Raw genomic sequence first — 17698 nt, forward strand, 5'->3', positions numbered from 1 at the left:
GAGGGAAGATAGGGCCTGCCCTTTTTTCTGCACATAGTTAATACTATAGGTGGGAAAGATAGGGCAAGTTCTATCTTTTCTCCCCTGTACTATTAACAATCAAGAATCCTGCTACCGTGTTTCCCCAAAAATATTTGCCCCAAAAGAGGCACAGGGTCTTATTTTCAGGGGTGTCTTATACACACCTAGCAGTTGCTTTTTCGGTCCCTCCCTTTGGCACTCCGGCAGGCTTTAGTATAGCCCTTAACGCCGCCGAAGCATCTCTTGCTAGTGACGGGGCTTGAATACCGCACCTCCAGCAAGCAATTGCTTTGATTGGTTCAGGAGCACCGCCTCAGCCAGTCAAAGCTGGCGCTCAATGAACCAATCACAGCCATTCACTGATGTCATTCAATGAATGGCTGTGATTGGTTCATCGAGTACCAGCTCTGATTAGATTCCGGAGTGCCAGTTATTAGCAGAAGGGACCGGAACAGCAACTGCTAGGTGGGTATTGCTTTTTTTTTCATGTAGTGTAGCTAGGACTTATATTTCAAGCCCTTTCCCCTGAAAATCAGGGTAGAGCTTATTATCGGGATAGGGCTTATTTTCTGGGAAACATGGCAGAGAAAACGAAACCACCTACTGCACATTAATGAGGGGCAAAACCCCCCAAATCGTCTGTCTGTACTTGGTGATCTTTTCCTTCTGGCGTTGGCTTATATTCCCAGTCATTGTTCCAAGGACTATAAGTTATAGTACCATCTTCCCGTTTCACAGGGTCATTAGCCCACATGTGTTACCACCCCCATGACAGTGAACTAGCCCTCTATTTTTTAAACTGGACTCACTCCATGCTAAAAGTATAATAAAGCCCTAAGCCAATTATCACTTGATGTAACCTGTTAAAAAAAACCATTAGGTCTATACTTGGTTGTACGTCTTCTAACGAGTCAAAAATAAAGCTGTCAGCGAGAGGCATACTGTACAAGGCCATAATTAACGGAGGAGATATTTAGGGCCGGGATCCCAATCCAGAGTCTGAAAATAACCCAGAACAATAGTAACGAGGTACAGTTCTATATTTCTCATTACTCGGCTTTCTACAGACTCTGAATGGAACCCCCTTCAAAATAAAGTACTCCCAACTGAAGTATTATACAGCAGCCATTCTTCAATAGATAACATGTAATATCTTGTTCCTCCAAGTCCTCTAGATAGAGGAGCTGCTATTTCTTATGTCTCTACGGCCACCTTCAAATGTGGCGTATTCCCTTCAAATATAGTGTATTCACCAAATCGGAGGAGTAAGTAGAAGCTCTTGGGCCCCGATACAAAATTTGTAACAGACCCCCTACCTACCATGTGCCATTTGCAATACTGGTGTCTTCTTATGCGATGGAGAGGCCTTTAGGCCCCCTAAGGCTACCCCTGCACCACTTATATCTACGCCCCTGCACCAAATCCACAGTAGCCAAATCTGCACCATGTGAAGGAGATTTTTGAAGTCCCGTCCACATGGCTTGTACTATAAATGCTGCGGAAATCCCAAAGCGATCCTGCCAGCGGAAAGTCCACAGCATTTCCGGCCCGCGTGAAGGCAGCCTAAACTCTTACTAATCTAGTGGTATATCAAATACGAGGACCCCCTTATGATGCCCTTTCTGTTGTCCGAATATAAACTCGGACATCAGCATAGTAGCCAACGGTCCTTGGAACCTCCTACTTTGTGCCAATTTACACCAAAGTGGTTGGTTCTTGGGCATTCCTGGGTATTTTGGGGGCAGTCCCAGATTATGCGTCAATTTCGGTCCCAAAGCATGAATAGGACCCACTGATGGATACCTCACAGTCATTGTAGTGTCCACCAACAGTAGACAGCCAACTTGTTGATAGTTTCCAGGCACTAACAGATTTCTTTCCTACACTGGGTATAGTTACAGGGGGCGGACAAAAATATGGGAACACCATACAAAATACATGGGATTTTAACCATTAGCATTGAGCACCCCTTTTGACCCCAGCTATATTTGTGTTTACTTCACCTCTTGCCCTGCTCTGGGTCATTTTGGGAGCATGCTGGTAACAGCAGCTGAGTGGTTCAAACCCCTGACCAATGAAACCTTGTCACTCAGGCAGAATTTAACTTCTGCCCCGGCAGCACCTGTGTCATATTACCTCCACTTATAATCGGTCTCTACATGTCTTATATGATTTATAATCCCATGAAACTTCAAGCATGCGTTTCATACAGTGTTTCCATATTTTTGTCCACCCCTTGTATATTACAATGATGCTAGATTTTATTCATTCTGAATGTGAAGTAGTAGGTCATCTGTGTGTCATTGGTGTCCCCTGCAGAACACCCCAGAAATCTGTGGTTTGAAGGGGTCATGGCACTTAAGGGACTATCGTAGTCTTTTCAATGCTCATCTTGGCACGTCAGCTCATCGTACGTGCGGCTGTGTCTGGTACTGTTCAGGACCAGCAGGCACAGCCGCCACTATGGCTAGAAGCAATACTCCTTTATCCAAATGATTGATGAGGGTCCTAGTAGGATGGACCCCCAAAATAACATAGGAATAGAGATGAGCGAGCATACTCGCTAAGGCAAATTACTTGAGCGAGTAGTGCCTTATGCGAGTACCCGCCCGCTCGTCTCTAAAGATTCGGGTGCCGGTGGGGGGCGGCAGGGAGAGCGGGGGGGGGGAGAGAGGGAGAGAGAGATCTCCCCCCCGTTCTGCTCACTCCCGCAACTCACCGCTCTCCCCCGCCGGCACCCGAATCTTTAGAGACGAGCGGGCAGGTACTCGCAGAAGGCACTACTCGCTCGAGTAATGTGCCTTAGCGAGTATGCTTGCTCATCTCTACATAGGAATGTTTTTTTCCCCCAGAAAACCCTTTAACTACCTCTTTTAGTAAGGACATTAAAATGCAATTGGATAAAGACTTCCTGAACTTCGCAAAATCCTAAAATTAATCCGTAATACTCATTTTAAACACCCTCGGAGCATGTTATTTCTAAAAGGAACATGTTTGGACAATCAGTGACTCGGCTTCCTGAAGATATCATCTGTTACTTCACATTACAGTCACTGGAACAAAAAAACGTTATCCCTAAATAAACCGGAATACTTGTAACCGCCATCAGCACTGCTACCCCTTCCAGAGAAAAAGCCCAATGACTCACAAGCATTCAGCTCTGTTCTCGGTCAAATATTTATGACCGTTTACACCGCGTTCTTCAAACAGTGACATCATTTCCAAAAATAGCAATATGTGATGTATGGGGCCGTAAATGTAGCTGAGTTCAAAGGGTAGTTCCAAAAAACCAACAAGTGCTGCTTAATCACATCCTTGTTGTCGGAGGTTCTTTAAAACCTTGATCTCAGGATTTGTCCTCTTCTCTCATCACCTCTAATTCCAGGACTCCTTCACTCCAATTTAAAATCTATATCAGGGACCCCCACTGACAATGTGCCAAATAGAAAACTAGGGTCTTCTTATGTGGCAGGGGAGATTTTGAGGTCCTGCCTATCACCAAGAGCCGGATGTGACTACTTGCTCTATATCCTATAGTGGTATTAGTGTATCTTGACGCCACCAGAAAGCTAGGGGTTTGACAGGGTTTAGATGCAGGCACGCCCCTGTCACACCCCTAGCTCCTGATTGGCGAGTTGTCAAAGGTACTAGCAGCACAGTGTTTAGTGACTTTTTTCTGTGGCTGAACGGCTTGGGATTTTGGCGGAGAACAGGCTGCTTACTGATTTGGTGGGGGGTTACTGTGCCGTCCGCAGATCTGAGTCTGCCCCGCCGACACTGTTCACCGGTTACATGTGCGGACCAACGGCTCTGCGCTTCCGCCTTGGCATCCGCTACAAGGTAGCAGAGATGAAAAATGTTAACACTACAGCCGGCGGGGACAGTTACAGGGGCCCCTGGGAAGGGGAGGCCACAGTCAGTGCAGTGCTGCTGCCGGGAGGCTACTGCCGCCGCCGGAGACAATGATAGCAGGAAGACTGACATGGAGAAGCTGCCGGGGACACTGTCGCCAGAGCAGCGCTGCCCACAGTAACTTTAGCACTGCTGACGGAAGCCCACTGCCGTAGACGCCGCCAAGTAGAGTGCCGCCGGGAAGACTCACAGCAAGAAACCACCGCCGGGGCAGTGCTGCCCACTGTCAGCCTAGCGCTGCTGCCAGGAGGCTGCAAGCGCAGCCGGGTACAGTGCCGCCACGAAGAGTCACAGGAAGAAGCTGCTGGCGGGGAGGCTGCTGCCGCCTTGACGTGTTCCAGGACGATACTGCGAGTATGTGTAATAACAGCCTATCACAAACAGGGGGCGTCAACTAACCATCAAGCACTTTGTATCTTGACACCACCCACACTTCCGATGGCGTCAAGATACACTAATACCGCCTATAGCCTCAGCTGATAAGTAAATGGCTGACCATGCAATTCATGGCTCTGCTCATGGTCAGCCTTACCACCCATGTGATCGCACAGAGAGCCGGCCACCAGCTTGTAGGAGGGGCACCAGGCAGATATAGTCTGAAGTGATTGTTCCCCTTATGTCCGCCAAGGCAGGTGATCTCAATCCATGGAAGCATCTTGTAGAGTTATATGAATTACCCTCCTCCTGGTTCTGTCTTTAAACATTTGATAGCTCACTGGTATCCCCGCAAAACAATGTCTTAGTTTTGCTACTGTATTTAGGTTATGGACTTGATTTTGCATATTTATGTTATGAGCTTGGTTCTGGTATTGTATATATGTACTAAGGTGGGTGTTCTGGTGTTGTATTAATGTTATGAGCTTGGTTTTGGTACTGTATTTATTGAAAGAGCTTAGTCAGATGCTGCATTTATGTGATAGGCTTGGTTCCGGGGCTGTATTTATTTAATGAGCTTGGTTCTGGTGCTGTATTTATACTTTGAGCTTGCTTCTGGTTTTGTACCTATGCATTGAGGTGGGTTCTGTTGTGTTAATGTTATGAACTTGGTTCTGGGGCTGTGTTTATGTAATGAACTTTGTTCTGGGGCTGAGTTTATGTAATGAGATTGGTTCTGGTGTTGCATTTAGGCTATGACCTTGGCTCTGGTGCTGTATTTATGTTATGAGCTTGGTTCTGGTACAGTATTTAATCTCTGAGCTATTCTTGTCTGGTTATGCTGCTATCTTTCTTCTTTCTATACAAGCAGACTGCCTATGAGTGCAATATATATAGTTTTTTCTTCTAATGACAGGGGGAAGCCAAAACAAATTCCATGCCATCTAACCTAGAACCAGCACTGGTTGTTTGCAGTCTTGGTTATTATAAGAGGGGTCCAGGCAAAGCACCTAGGAGTTGTTATGCCCTAAAATGCTGTAATTTTAACTAATGGTTGGCCTATATTTCTACATTAGTTGGCCAAAACAAAAAGTTTCTCCAAGTTTAACACAAACTACAGTCCCTGTAGTCACAGTCCCCGGATCTGCTCTCAAGGGTCCCATTACTGCAGAATAAAAATGTCAATTAACTTTGTATTAGCCTTGTATGTGGCCTTCCGATGCTATAAAATCTTCCCATGACTCTCCATTGTGCTTACAGAAGACACACGGCATGCGGACAACAGCTGCACGTTAGGTGCAAAGAACCTGTGAGTGTGTTCTCCCATTATAGTCCTTTATAGGTCATATACCGCTGCTTAATTAGTAACCTGCTTCAGGCTGGGTTCACATAAGGGGGAGATGGGGGTTGTAGTAGCTCGGTGGAGGATCGTATGACAAGTGCCATTTTACATGTGATGGTGCATAGTCTTTTTTAAAGAAACTTCCTAAGAATATTTTTCTTTATTTCCATTTTTCTGGGTAAAAATTACAAAAAATTTCCGCGAATTTGCAGAAACAATAGTTTTAGGGACTGTAGTGAACGGAGGTGATTTATTAAGATACCTAGTAACATAGTTCGTAAGGCCGAATGAAGACAATGTCCATCTAGTCCAGCCTGTTATCCTCCTGTGTTGTTGATCCAGAGGAAGGCAAAAAACCCCAAGAGGCAGGAGCCAATTAGCGCATTTGGGGGAAAATTCCTCCCCGACTCCCTCATGGCAATCAGACTAATCCCTGGATCAACCCCTAATAGTTCCTACCTGCCTGTATACCCGGATTAACAATTAACCTAAGATTTATAACCTATAATATCCTTCCTCTCCAGAAAGACATCAAGTCCCCTTTTAAACTCCTCTATGGATTTTGCCATCACCACGTCCTCTGGCAGAGAGTTCCACAGTCTCACTGCTCTTACAGTAAAGAACCCCTTTCTATGTTGGTGATGAAACCTGCTTTCCTCTAAACGTAACGGATATGTTCCTCCATTGCATCGAATGCACTATACTGGTCTGTTATGGATGGCAGCGGGGGCATGATGCTAGTCACTGTTTTATGGGCTTTATGGGTGGCATTAGGAGCAGAGCAGCAGTCAATGGCAGAGGGGCATTGTGGCTGGCACTGAGAGCACTGTGGCAGGCAATGACATAGGGGCACTTTGACAGATACTGCAGTAGTGAAGGTTACAGGGCATTACATGGTATTGGGAGAACGGTGGGGTCAATATTATAGGGTAGGCAGTGTAATAGGACATTGTGGCTGGCACTAGGGGCACTGTGGCAGTCATTATTATAGGGCCATTGTGGCAGTTAGTAGTGGCATGGTAGCTGGCAATGGGAACAATGTGGTAGACATTGTTATATAGCATTGTGGCAAACATTAGGGGCATTTGGCTGGTACTGAGAGCACTGTTGCAGTCATTGCTATACGGTATTGTAGATGGCACTGAGGAAATCAATGTTATAGAGCATTGTCACTGGCACAACGGCAGTTAATATTATAGAACATAATGGATGCAACTGGGGTCGCTATGGTGGTTAATGTTATAAGGGCATTGTACGTAGTCTGTGAAATGCACTAATCTGAATAAACCCATAATGTTCTAGGGGCATTGTAGCTGGCACTGAGGGCACTGTGGAAGTTAACTGTTTTAGGGTATAGCGGCTACCACTGGGGTCACCATGCCAGTTATTGTTATAGTGGCATTGTGGCTGGCGCTGAGGGCACTGTGGGAGTTAACTGTTTTAGGGTATAGCGGCTACCACTGGGGTCACCATGCCAGTTATTGTTATAGTGGCATTGTGGCTGGCACTGAGGGCACAGTGGGACATGAACAATTTGCTGTGCTCCACATCTACATGTCCCTATTTAGCATCTGAAAAATGTAGGAGTTATATATAAATATCATTGGCAGAGAAGAGCTCCGATGTGCCAAATGCCATTTTCCAACTGATTGAAGAGATTCCTGTGGGTCATTGGCACGTACAATGAATGAACAATAACATCATTCTGCAAATCACCACAAACAATAGATTGTTTTGTAAGAATTCTAAAAATTGATGCAGTGACAATATAAATGTTTTCACACAAACGTCTTCCATGGAGGGGGGCGACCAGGGGAATAAGATCTGCGCCTGTCCTACTTACTGCTAATTACTACAAGGAAAATCTCATTCATCTTCCCAATCACAACATAGGGCTGCGAAAGCTGGATGCTGAAGAAAACCGAGCCGAGGAGGATTGATGCCCTCGAAAGTTCTATACATTCCTTGGACCCCAAAATCATGAACAAAACGGTCCCGGACCGCATCAAACCGAAGAGTTCATTGGAGGGAAAAATTGGGAAACAGGAACTCTCATGACTCGGCCACATAAACCAAGCGAATTCATTACAAACAGCGATGAGGCTTGGAGTGGTCAGCGGCAAACAAAGACCCGGCCGCTAAAGAATGCGCTGCCTTGATACAGTCACAGAAAGAGTGCAAAACAGAACCGCATGGAGAGGGCCGATCCATAAAGTGTCCGAGAGTCAGCCCGACTAAATGGATAAAAGATAGATAGATAGATATGAGATGGATAGATAGGAGATAGATTAGATGGATAGATAGGAGATAGATTAGATAGATAGATAGATAGATAGATAGGAGATAGATTAGATAGATAGATAGGAGATAGATTAGATAGATAGATAGGAGATAGATTAGATAGATAGATAGGAGATAGATTAGATAGATAGATAGATAGATAGATATGACAGATAGATAGATATGACAGATAGATAGATATGCGAGATAGATAGATATGAGAGATAGATAGATATGACAGATAGATAGATATGACAGATAGATAGATAGATAGATAGATAGATAGATAGATAGCTATGAGAGATAGATATGAGAGATAGATAGATAGATAGATATGAGAGATAGATAGATAGATAGATATGAGATAGATAGATATGAAATAGACAGACAGATATGAGATAGAGAGATAGATAGATACGAGATAGATAGATAGACAGATACGAGATATATAGACAGATACGAGAGAGATAGACAGATACGAGATAGATAGACAGATACGAGAGATAGACAGATACGAGATAGACAGACAGATACGAGATAGACAGACAGATATGGGATAGATAGATAGATAGATATGAGATAGAGAGACATGAGATAGATAGATAGATAGATAGATAGATTTGAGAGGGATAGATAGATAGATATGAGATAGATAGATAGGAGATAGATAAATAGGAGATAGATAGATGCATAGATAGATACATGCATAGACAGTTAGATATTAGATAGATAGATTTGAGAGGGATAGATATGAGATATATAGATAGATAGAGAGACATGAGATAGATAGATAGATAGATAGATAGATAGATAGATAGATAGATAGATAGATAGATAGATAGATAGATAGGAGATAGATAGATAGGAGATAGATAGATAGGAGATAGATAGATAGGAGATAGAGAGATAGGAGATAGAGAGATAGGAGAGAGATAGATAGATAGATAGATAGATAGGAGATAGATAGATAGATAGATAGGAGATAGATAGATAGATAGATAGATAGATAGATAGATAGATAGGAGATAGTATATAGATAGATAGATAGATAGATAGATAGACATAAAATAGACAGATATGAGATAGATAGACATGAGATAGATAGACATGAGATAGATAGACATGAGATAGATAGACATGAGATAGATAGACATGAGATAGCGAGATAGATAAATATGAGATAGATAGATGCATTAATAGATACATGCATAGACAGTTAGATATTAGATAGATAGATAGATACGGTAGATAGATACGGTAGATAGATACGGTAGATATGAGATAGATAGATATGGGATAGATACGGTAGATAGATAGATAGATAGATAGATAGATAGATAGATAGATAGATAGATAGATAGATAGATAGATAGATAGATAGGAGATAGATAGATAGATATGGGATAGATAGGAGATAGATAGATAGATATGGGATAGATAGATAGATACTAGATATGAGGTAGATATGAGATAGAAAGATCTCATTATCACTTATTCAATTATCTTTCTGCAAATATGGACACAATGTTTTAAGGATAATAAAAATGCAGCAAAAGTCCTTCTATCCAGCATTTACAGAAACAGAATATTGAATATTCTAGATTATCGGTTGTCATGGAAAGCTAACAAACCCGCCGATAGTTATCAGTGACTGGGATTTAACCTAAATCACGCTGGATCCTTTAAGTAACACCATAATTACAGAGTGAAGATGTTTTGGTTTACTTTGCTCTTTAATACACAGGAAACCATCCTGGGCAGGAAGACCGGAGGGTGTCATGTCCTGAGAGCTCCACTACAATAGTGGTAGAAGGTCCCAACATAGAAGACCCTGTACATCTACTACTGTGCTGCGCAGCCAGTCGGGTTCAGGTTCATGAATCTCTAGAGCTTGTGGGACTCCCAGCAAAAACATGTCTCATGATATTATACTGTATACTACATTTTATACAATATAGCAGCCTATATTCCATATCAGAAATCGTCAGGACTATTAACCACTTACTGTCATTCTTATTCATGTTCAGGACTGCATGACCCCCCTATTACTGATTGTATGTATCATATAGTATAATACAAGCAGTGTAAGTATACAGTATATACAGCATTGAGCGAACACTTGAAAAGTGCAGTTCGACCAGTTTGTCGAACTTCAGCAAAAAAATTGGGGTGGTCCAAATTAGTTAGAACTGAACAGCAACTTCAGCAATAGCCCTGGTGTATAAGGATATGGTGCTGGTGGTTAGCAGCCACCGCGTTTCCCCAAAAATAAGACAGTGTCTTATATTAATTTTTGTTCAAAAAGGTTAAACTTTTTTACATGTATAGCTGCCTGGACACTATTTAAATTGACTTTTTTAATTAACTGTTAGCAGGGCTTAATTTTGGAGTAGGGCTTATATTTCAAGCATCCTCAAAAAGCCGGAAAAATCATTTTGCACCCTAAAAATTCTGGAGAATCATGCTATGTCTTATTTTCAGGGTATGTCTTATTTAAATTGCGTGTTCCGCGAGTTCTGTCCGCCGGCGTGATATGCAATTGTAAACACATTGTGTTAGAATTGTGTAATCTGTGAGCGGAGAATAGAACGCGGCATGTTCTATTTTACCGCAGATATACTTGACATGGAGGCCATTGTTCTCTATGCTCGCGTATATACGCACAGCCCATACAGAATTAAATTGCATATGGCCTGCGGGTCATCGCTAAGCGACGGCGTGGGAGATATAAAAAACAGGTGTACTGCGTATGACCGCCTGCGCGGTCATGCACAGTACAAGTTTGCCGCTATACGCAGGATCCCGACCGGGCTCACAGCTGTAAACCGCTGCAGGAACACGGCCTTAATACCGTGTTTCCCCGAAAATAAGACAGTGTCTTATATTAATTTTTGTTCAAAAAGGATTAACTTTTTTACATGTATAGCTGCCTGGTCACTATTTAAATTGACTTTTTTAATTAACTGTTAGCAGGGCTTAATTTTGGAGTAGGGCTTATATTTCAAGCATCCTCAAAAAGCCTCAAAAACCATTTTGCATCCTCAAAAATGCTTTAAAATCACGCTATGTCTTATTTTCAGGGTATGTCTTATTTTCAGGGAAACAGGGTAATAGAAAACACTGCACCATAAGACCTTACAGACTAAAAGACTCAACTCTATTCAAACTACGACATATATCACTGACAGATGCCTCTGACGAATGGCACTGTGTAACCGCCCTAAGGGTGCCAATGTTAAAAATAATACTTGGTTTGGAATAGCGCGGCAGAAGAAAGGCTATACGAGCGTAACCAGCCTGGCAGAAGCCAACGGGTATTTTGGCCTTCATCAGTGGAGAGGGGCCTATGGATGTGTATGATATACATATGTGCATACACTAAATGGACAACGCAAATAGGGAGAGTGATATCTTGCCCCATAGGAGCTTACAATCTATTAGACTAATATTCTATTACAGTTCATTCTTAAATTCTCACTTACCCATAGAGGATCCAACAACCTAAGAGCTTACAATCTACTAGACTAACTCTAGCACACTCCCAAATGCTCAGCTACGATTTGGGGTTCATATACCCTCAAAACCGCAACACATTCCTAAAAGTGCTTCTACCTGGTAGTGGGATCCTGTACACTAAGGGTGCTTTTACACGGAACAATTGTCGTAAAAATAATTTAAAAAGTCATTCAAGCGAGCGAAAGTGAATGAGAATGGTTCGCTTTTCATTCATCCTTCATTCGGGAATAAAAACCATCATTGGCCCATTCGCAATCATTCAGTCTCTCTCATTCGCTTATACAGGGACTGAACGATTCAGACCCATTCTCCTTTCAACGAGCCAACGATGCCTCTGCCTGTCCAAACCGCCTGCACGGCTGCGAATGAATTAGCGCTGATGACACTTGCTCATTCGCCCGTTCAATCATGAATCGGCTCGTTTAGAAAGGCCCTAAAACTCCTTCATAGAAAGCGATAAATCGTTCCCAACGCGTGTATGATCATCATTCCGTGTAAACACGGCCAACGATTGAACGGCGAACGTTCGCCATTGCAATTACATAACTTTCAGTCATTTCCATCCACTGTGCCGATGAATGTGCCCGACTAAACGATCGCCGTTCACACGCAGTGATGTGCGAATGAGTATTTTTATGCCTGTTTGAAATGAACAAGAAGCGAAGGAATTCTTGTTTGTCGTCCAATCGTTGGCCGTGTTTACACGGAACAATTATCATTCAAGTTTGCACGATGCAACGATTTTTTTGAATGATCATTCTGTGTAAACCGGCCCTAAGAGCTTACAATCTAAAGGACTGTCTCCACTACAGTACACTCAAAAAAGTCTCAGTGTCCTTGACAGGGTCCTGACGCATTATCACGGCTTCACGCAAGCGTATTTGCGCATGCATTTGCGTGCGCAATGTGCAGAGAATAGGACCTATTGCATTAAATGGGCAACATGCTCTATTTTAATGTGCATTTGCACTTCAACGCCCTATGCGGGTTACGGAAATGCGCACCCGATAACTGCAGAATTTCGCAATACACTGCGCAATTTCCTATGGAAAACAACACACCGACAATTAATTAGGCTTAACAGCCTTTTAACCTGTCGGCGGGGCTGTTTGCCATGCCCATGTGAACGGTCGCGGGCTGCGCAAAATATACAGCCAAGTGCGCAGATACGAACATGATACCGAAGAAGCGAATCTGTATCTGAAAGCCACTCTGCCATATGGCGTTGGTAAAATACTGTGATTTTGATTGCGGCGTTTTCGACAACTTTTTTGACGAACCCCATCAGTCTTATGGGTGATGAGGTGCGAAAAAAAGCGAAATACGCCAAAATATGAGCAAATGCCACATTTAAGCACAGATCTACGAGGCCCCAATTGAAATCAATGGGCGCACTGTATCGCGATTAGCGCAGCGTTCAAAATGCTAATCGCGGTAAAAATCGCAAGTGCGCAATCCGCTCCAATTCCACAGGAAATACGCAGCAAATCCGCATCCCATTTATAAAGGAATCCACGCTGTAGTCTATACAGTGCGGATTTTTTCCGAATGCGAATTTCAAATACATGTACGGAAAAAAAGAAGTAATGTTACTTCTTAAGTCGGATTCCGCAACGTATCCGCATTTGGGAATTCAGCACGCAGGTTTGCCATTAAAAGTGCAGAAATCCAAGTTAGATTCCGCCGGGCGAACAAGAGCTTGCAATCTAATCTAGATGATCAGCATCACATTCCCAAATTCTTGACAAATGCCTATCCAGGAAGCACAGAATACAGCAAAGCGTCTCCTAATAATGGTGTGGCTTCCAACGTCTCGCTATAGCGGCACTGAGTTTGTCAGATGTTCGCAGAGGAGTTTGTCATTCGGCACAACTCATGTTATCAATGGTTTACATAGCAATGCAGGTGAAGGAGTTATCAAAAAAAATGTGAGCCAAGTGTCAGATTGCAAGTTGAGCTCTGCTACATCTCTACATGAAAGGTGAAAAAGTAATTACTCACCTCTGAGCAGAACATGTATCCCAAGAGTCCAGAGGAGGAGGAGGAGGCAGATCCTGGGAGAAGAAGAGGAAACTCAGAGGTCTTATGAAACAAATGCAAACTCAGGGAATAGTGTTGGGATTTTCCTGCGCTGAGCAGTCATTTGTTGCAGGGAGTCACTGGATTGCAAGAGGCGGAAATGGTTGGGGGAGAGGGAGATGGAGCAACAGGCTGCAGAAAAAAGTGCAGCCACATTGGGATTCAGTTACAATGTAGCAGGGTCACCCAGTCTGAGAACTCCTCCTCTTCTTGTGACTGAGCTCCTCTGTACCTCCTACCTCCTCCCAGACAACCTCCTTCCTCTCCTGCACAGCCTTCCCTGGAATGACAAGGCCAGCAGCAGTCCCTCGCAACACACACATTCCCCAAAGATTAAAAGCATTCAGGATCAAAACCAGCCCTCGGCCAGGAAATAAACAATGCCCTGGTTCATAGGCGTTCAATGAAACCCCGAATACCAGCAGCGGAATTCTTCCAAAAACTACATCCTGCCAGTATTGTCCCGAAACAAAAAATATTTCACATTGAAACGTTTGTATTTAGATTGGAATCCCTGGTCAGCTTCAGTTCTTCCTTTTTTTTCTCTACAAAAGCTAAATGTGCAGTTTTCTTCCCCGTGTTTAGGTTGGACGGGTTTTATCAGAGCTTTTTGCTTGCAACGTAGAACGAGAAAATGGCATCTCGAAAAGGGGATTTACCGATGGAAGGAAAAGTTACGTTGATTCTAATTAGATTGTTATTGGGAAAGTTGAGTGAATTTGCGGTGCGAGGGCTGCAGGGAGTTTTGGGGGAGTTGCCGAAAGTTACGGAGATTCAGAGAGGGCTTTTTGAACTCATGGGCCTTTTTATACGGGACAACCTGTTGGGCACAGATGCCTGATGCCCAGTGGCGTACCTAAGGGCTCAGGGGCCAGGGTGCAAAAGAACCCCTCATCCCCCCGGGCCTCCACCCCACATTCCCCCGTACCCATATCTAGATCGTGCTGCATTCAAGAGGAGGCAGGGGCAGCACATGATCACATGAGCACTGTGTCCTGCCGGCCCATGTGATTTCCTCCCTCCTCCTCCCCCCTCCTCTTCTGGGCTTCCTCTCAGGCTGGCCGTTCTGCCTGCAGCGTGATCGGAATCTTGCTGCAGACGGAACGGCCAGCCATTAATGCACTGAATGTGCATATGGGTATGGCGGAGGGGCCCCCTGGGCGCAGGGGTTGGGTCGCTACGGCGACCCCTGATGCTACACCTATGCCGACGCTTCAGAGATAATCATTCTGGTGCTATCATACAGGAAAGAGCATCACTAGTAAATGCAGGCGGGGTGAGTCGGGGATCGTTCCAGCCTGCCCGCCTCCATTCACAGTAAGCATGCCGTTGTTCATAAGTGACAACTGCCCATTTAGATGGGCCGACCCCTCTTTCAGTGTTCTGCATGCAGAAACTAAATGATGAACATGAAGGGAAGTTATTCTCACTCGTCGTTCAATCGGGACATGTATTTACACTGAGTAATAAATCCTTCAGGCTTCCACTATTTAGCCTGATGAGTTCCAGATGTGTTCCTTTTCCTGTGGAATTGCGCAGTGTATTGGATATCCCATTGGCGCACTCCTCATAGACTTCTATGGGGAACGTTGCTGCGCACATGGACACAAAAGTAGAGCATGCCACTTTTTTTTTCTCGCACGTGAAATATGTGCGCATAAAAGTGGAGTGAGAGCTAAATCATTGGATCTATTCTCTTCATACTACATGCGCAAATTTTTCACGCACTAATATGCTCGTGTGAAGGAGCCTTAACTGGAGGGAAAAGTCATGGGTCCATATGAGAAATGTGGTGCATGCACACCCTTGTGTTCTCACTCTGGTTGAGGGTGGATTCAGATGACCGTATATTGGCTCGGTTTTCATGCCGAGCTGATATACGGTGTCCTCATCTGCAGGGGGGAGGATGGAAGAGCCGGGAACAGGTACTGAGCTCCCGCCCCCTCTCCGCCCCTTGCCACCATTTGCAATAGGAGGGGGCGAGACGGGGGTGGGGCTAAGTTCCGGCGCTTAGCTCCAGCGATCATGGCGTCTGGGGACGTTATTTCTTAGCACAGTATGGCACTGTTGAACTAACACACATGTGAAGCACTGCACCGTACAACATAACATTGTCCCATCACATTAAAGAGGCTGTCCGGGACAAGTGGATCTGGCTGCCTGGACTAAGCCCCGCCCCTTGCCTGTGATACAGCCATGCAGAAGGAGAGGGAGAAAAAGGAGTAGGACAGTGCTGTGAGCACAATCATTAAGCCCCACCCCTAGTGATGTCATCACAATAAGCCATGCCCCTGAGGGGATGTCATGGCAAACATATTGGCCTGATAGAAAGTAAAAAAAAGTGTGACACAGCAGGGAGGAGCACAGCAGCAGAAGACAACAAACGATAGCAAACTGTCGTTTGTTGTCTTCTGCTGCTGTGCTCCTCCCTGCTGAAGTGGCGGAGGCCATTGATTTGCTTTTGCACAAAAGTAGTCACATGCTCAGCTGAGTGAGTTATGAGGAGAGCCAGGATAGCCATACCCCTCTCTCAGACCTGGAAGGAGCTGTTTCTGTGGCCAGAGCTTGAGAGCGGAGCTGTGCTGACAGCAATGAGAGGACATGCTGTGCCTGCTGGTAAGAGAGAAGGTCGTTATGCCGTGACCCCAACACGGAGGAGCAGCTGGATCAGGGCTACCAGGAGCATCAGACATATACAAGGTTGTGCCTTGTGTGATCATATGTAAGTGGGCCCCGACATATTGGTGTGCACACTGTATGACTACAGTTGGTTTGTAGGCCTGCGATGGGGGTTAAGAAAAGGCCTTTTGTCAGCACCGTTAACAGGTTCATGAGTTGCAGTAAGCCGTGTAATATATAGTGTAGTGTTGATTAATGGCATATGTGTAGTAACATAGTATGTTAGGCTGAAAAAAGGCATGTGTCCATCCAGTTCAGCCTATTACCCCTCAATGTTGATCGAGAGGAAGGAAAAAAAAACCTCAATGAGGTAGAAGCCAGTCTGTACCATTTAAGGGAAAAATTCCTTCTCGACTACAATCTGGCAATCAGAATAATCCCCGGATCACCGACCCTCCTGAAGTAATCAGTGACTATAACATATAATATTGTATCACTCAAGAAATGCACCCAGGCCCCTCCTGTACTTTTTTATCGAGTTCGCCATCACCACGTCCTCAGGCAGAGAGTTCCACAGTCTCACTGCTCTTACAGTAAAGAACCCCCTTCTATGTTGGTGTAGGAACCTTCTTTCCTTTAGATGTAGAGGGCGCCCCCTTGTTACAGTCACAGTCCTGGGTATAAATAAGTTTTATGATGCAACAAGCCACCTGACGCAGGAGAGAGAAGGTAGCATAGCGGGGTAGACCTTGGTAAGAAGTGACATCTGGCATATCATGTGATAATACACAGCTAATATGAGGCAGTAGAGGTCCGGGCCTTGGGTACATTGATGCCAGATGTCGTATGCTATGTTATTATTAGCTTTGCCATGTGATGTTAGTGCTACGTTTAAGTATGTTGAACCCTCCTTTGGAGCGAACTAACCCACATATTGCTTTTGCTCAACCCCACTATTTACAGGAGATATACCTCCCCTGTATATAGTGATGCTGATGTAACCTGGATATATCCTGTACATAAATAAATGTACAGCTGGTATAAAGTATACCACCTAAACATGCAAGATTACATGCAGTACATGGTACGTACCTCGTACCGCATGTACTGCTCCACCGCTCTCCTCCTCAGGTCCCAACACTGTCACTGCAGTGTCGGACGGACATCCATCCTGACCCCCACACATTGCAAACACACAACTCCACTACATCCATCCTGATCCCCAGACATCACACACACAGCTCCACTACATCCATTCTGACCCCCACACACATCGCACACACAGCTCTGCTACATCCATTCTGACCCCCACACACATCGCACACACAGCTCTACTACATTCATTTTTACCCCCACACACATCGCACACACATTTCTGCTACATCCATTCTGACCCTACACACATCACACATAGCTCTACTACATCCATCCTGACCCCTACACACAACACACACAGCTCAACTACATCCATTCTGACCCCAACACATCACACACACAGGTCCACTCACTTAATCCATCCATCCAGAAGTCCACAGCTCCAACACACACAGCTCC

The 17698-nt window shown here is 44.5% G+C and overlaps 1 protein-coding gene across 1 annotated transcript in view; it reads right to left on the bottom strand.

Annotated features, from left to right (window-relative positions):
- The window catches only part of TSPAN9 (tetraspanin 9), a 413384-nt gene extending 399720 nt beyond the window's left edge, over positions 1-13664 (bottom strand). The window contains exon 1 of the mRNA XM_066589569.1: positions 13448-13664. The gene's annotated coding sequence lies outside the window, so the exon portion shown is untranslated. The remainder of the gene's footprint in view (positions 1-13447) is intronic.
- Positions 13665-17698: the final 4034 nt, after the last annotated feature.

Source organism: Eleutherodactylus coqui, chromosome 2, assembly GCF_035609145.1.
Source record: "Eleutherodactylus coqui strain aEleCoq1 chromosome 2, aEleCoq1.hap1, whole genome shotgun sequence".
Lineage (NCBI taxonomy): Eukaryota > Metazoa > Chordata > Amphibia > Anura > Eleutherodactylidae > Eleutherodactylus > Eleutherodactylus coqui.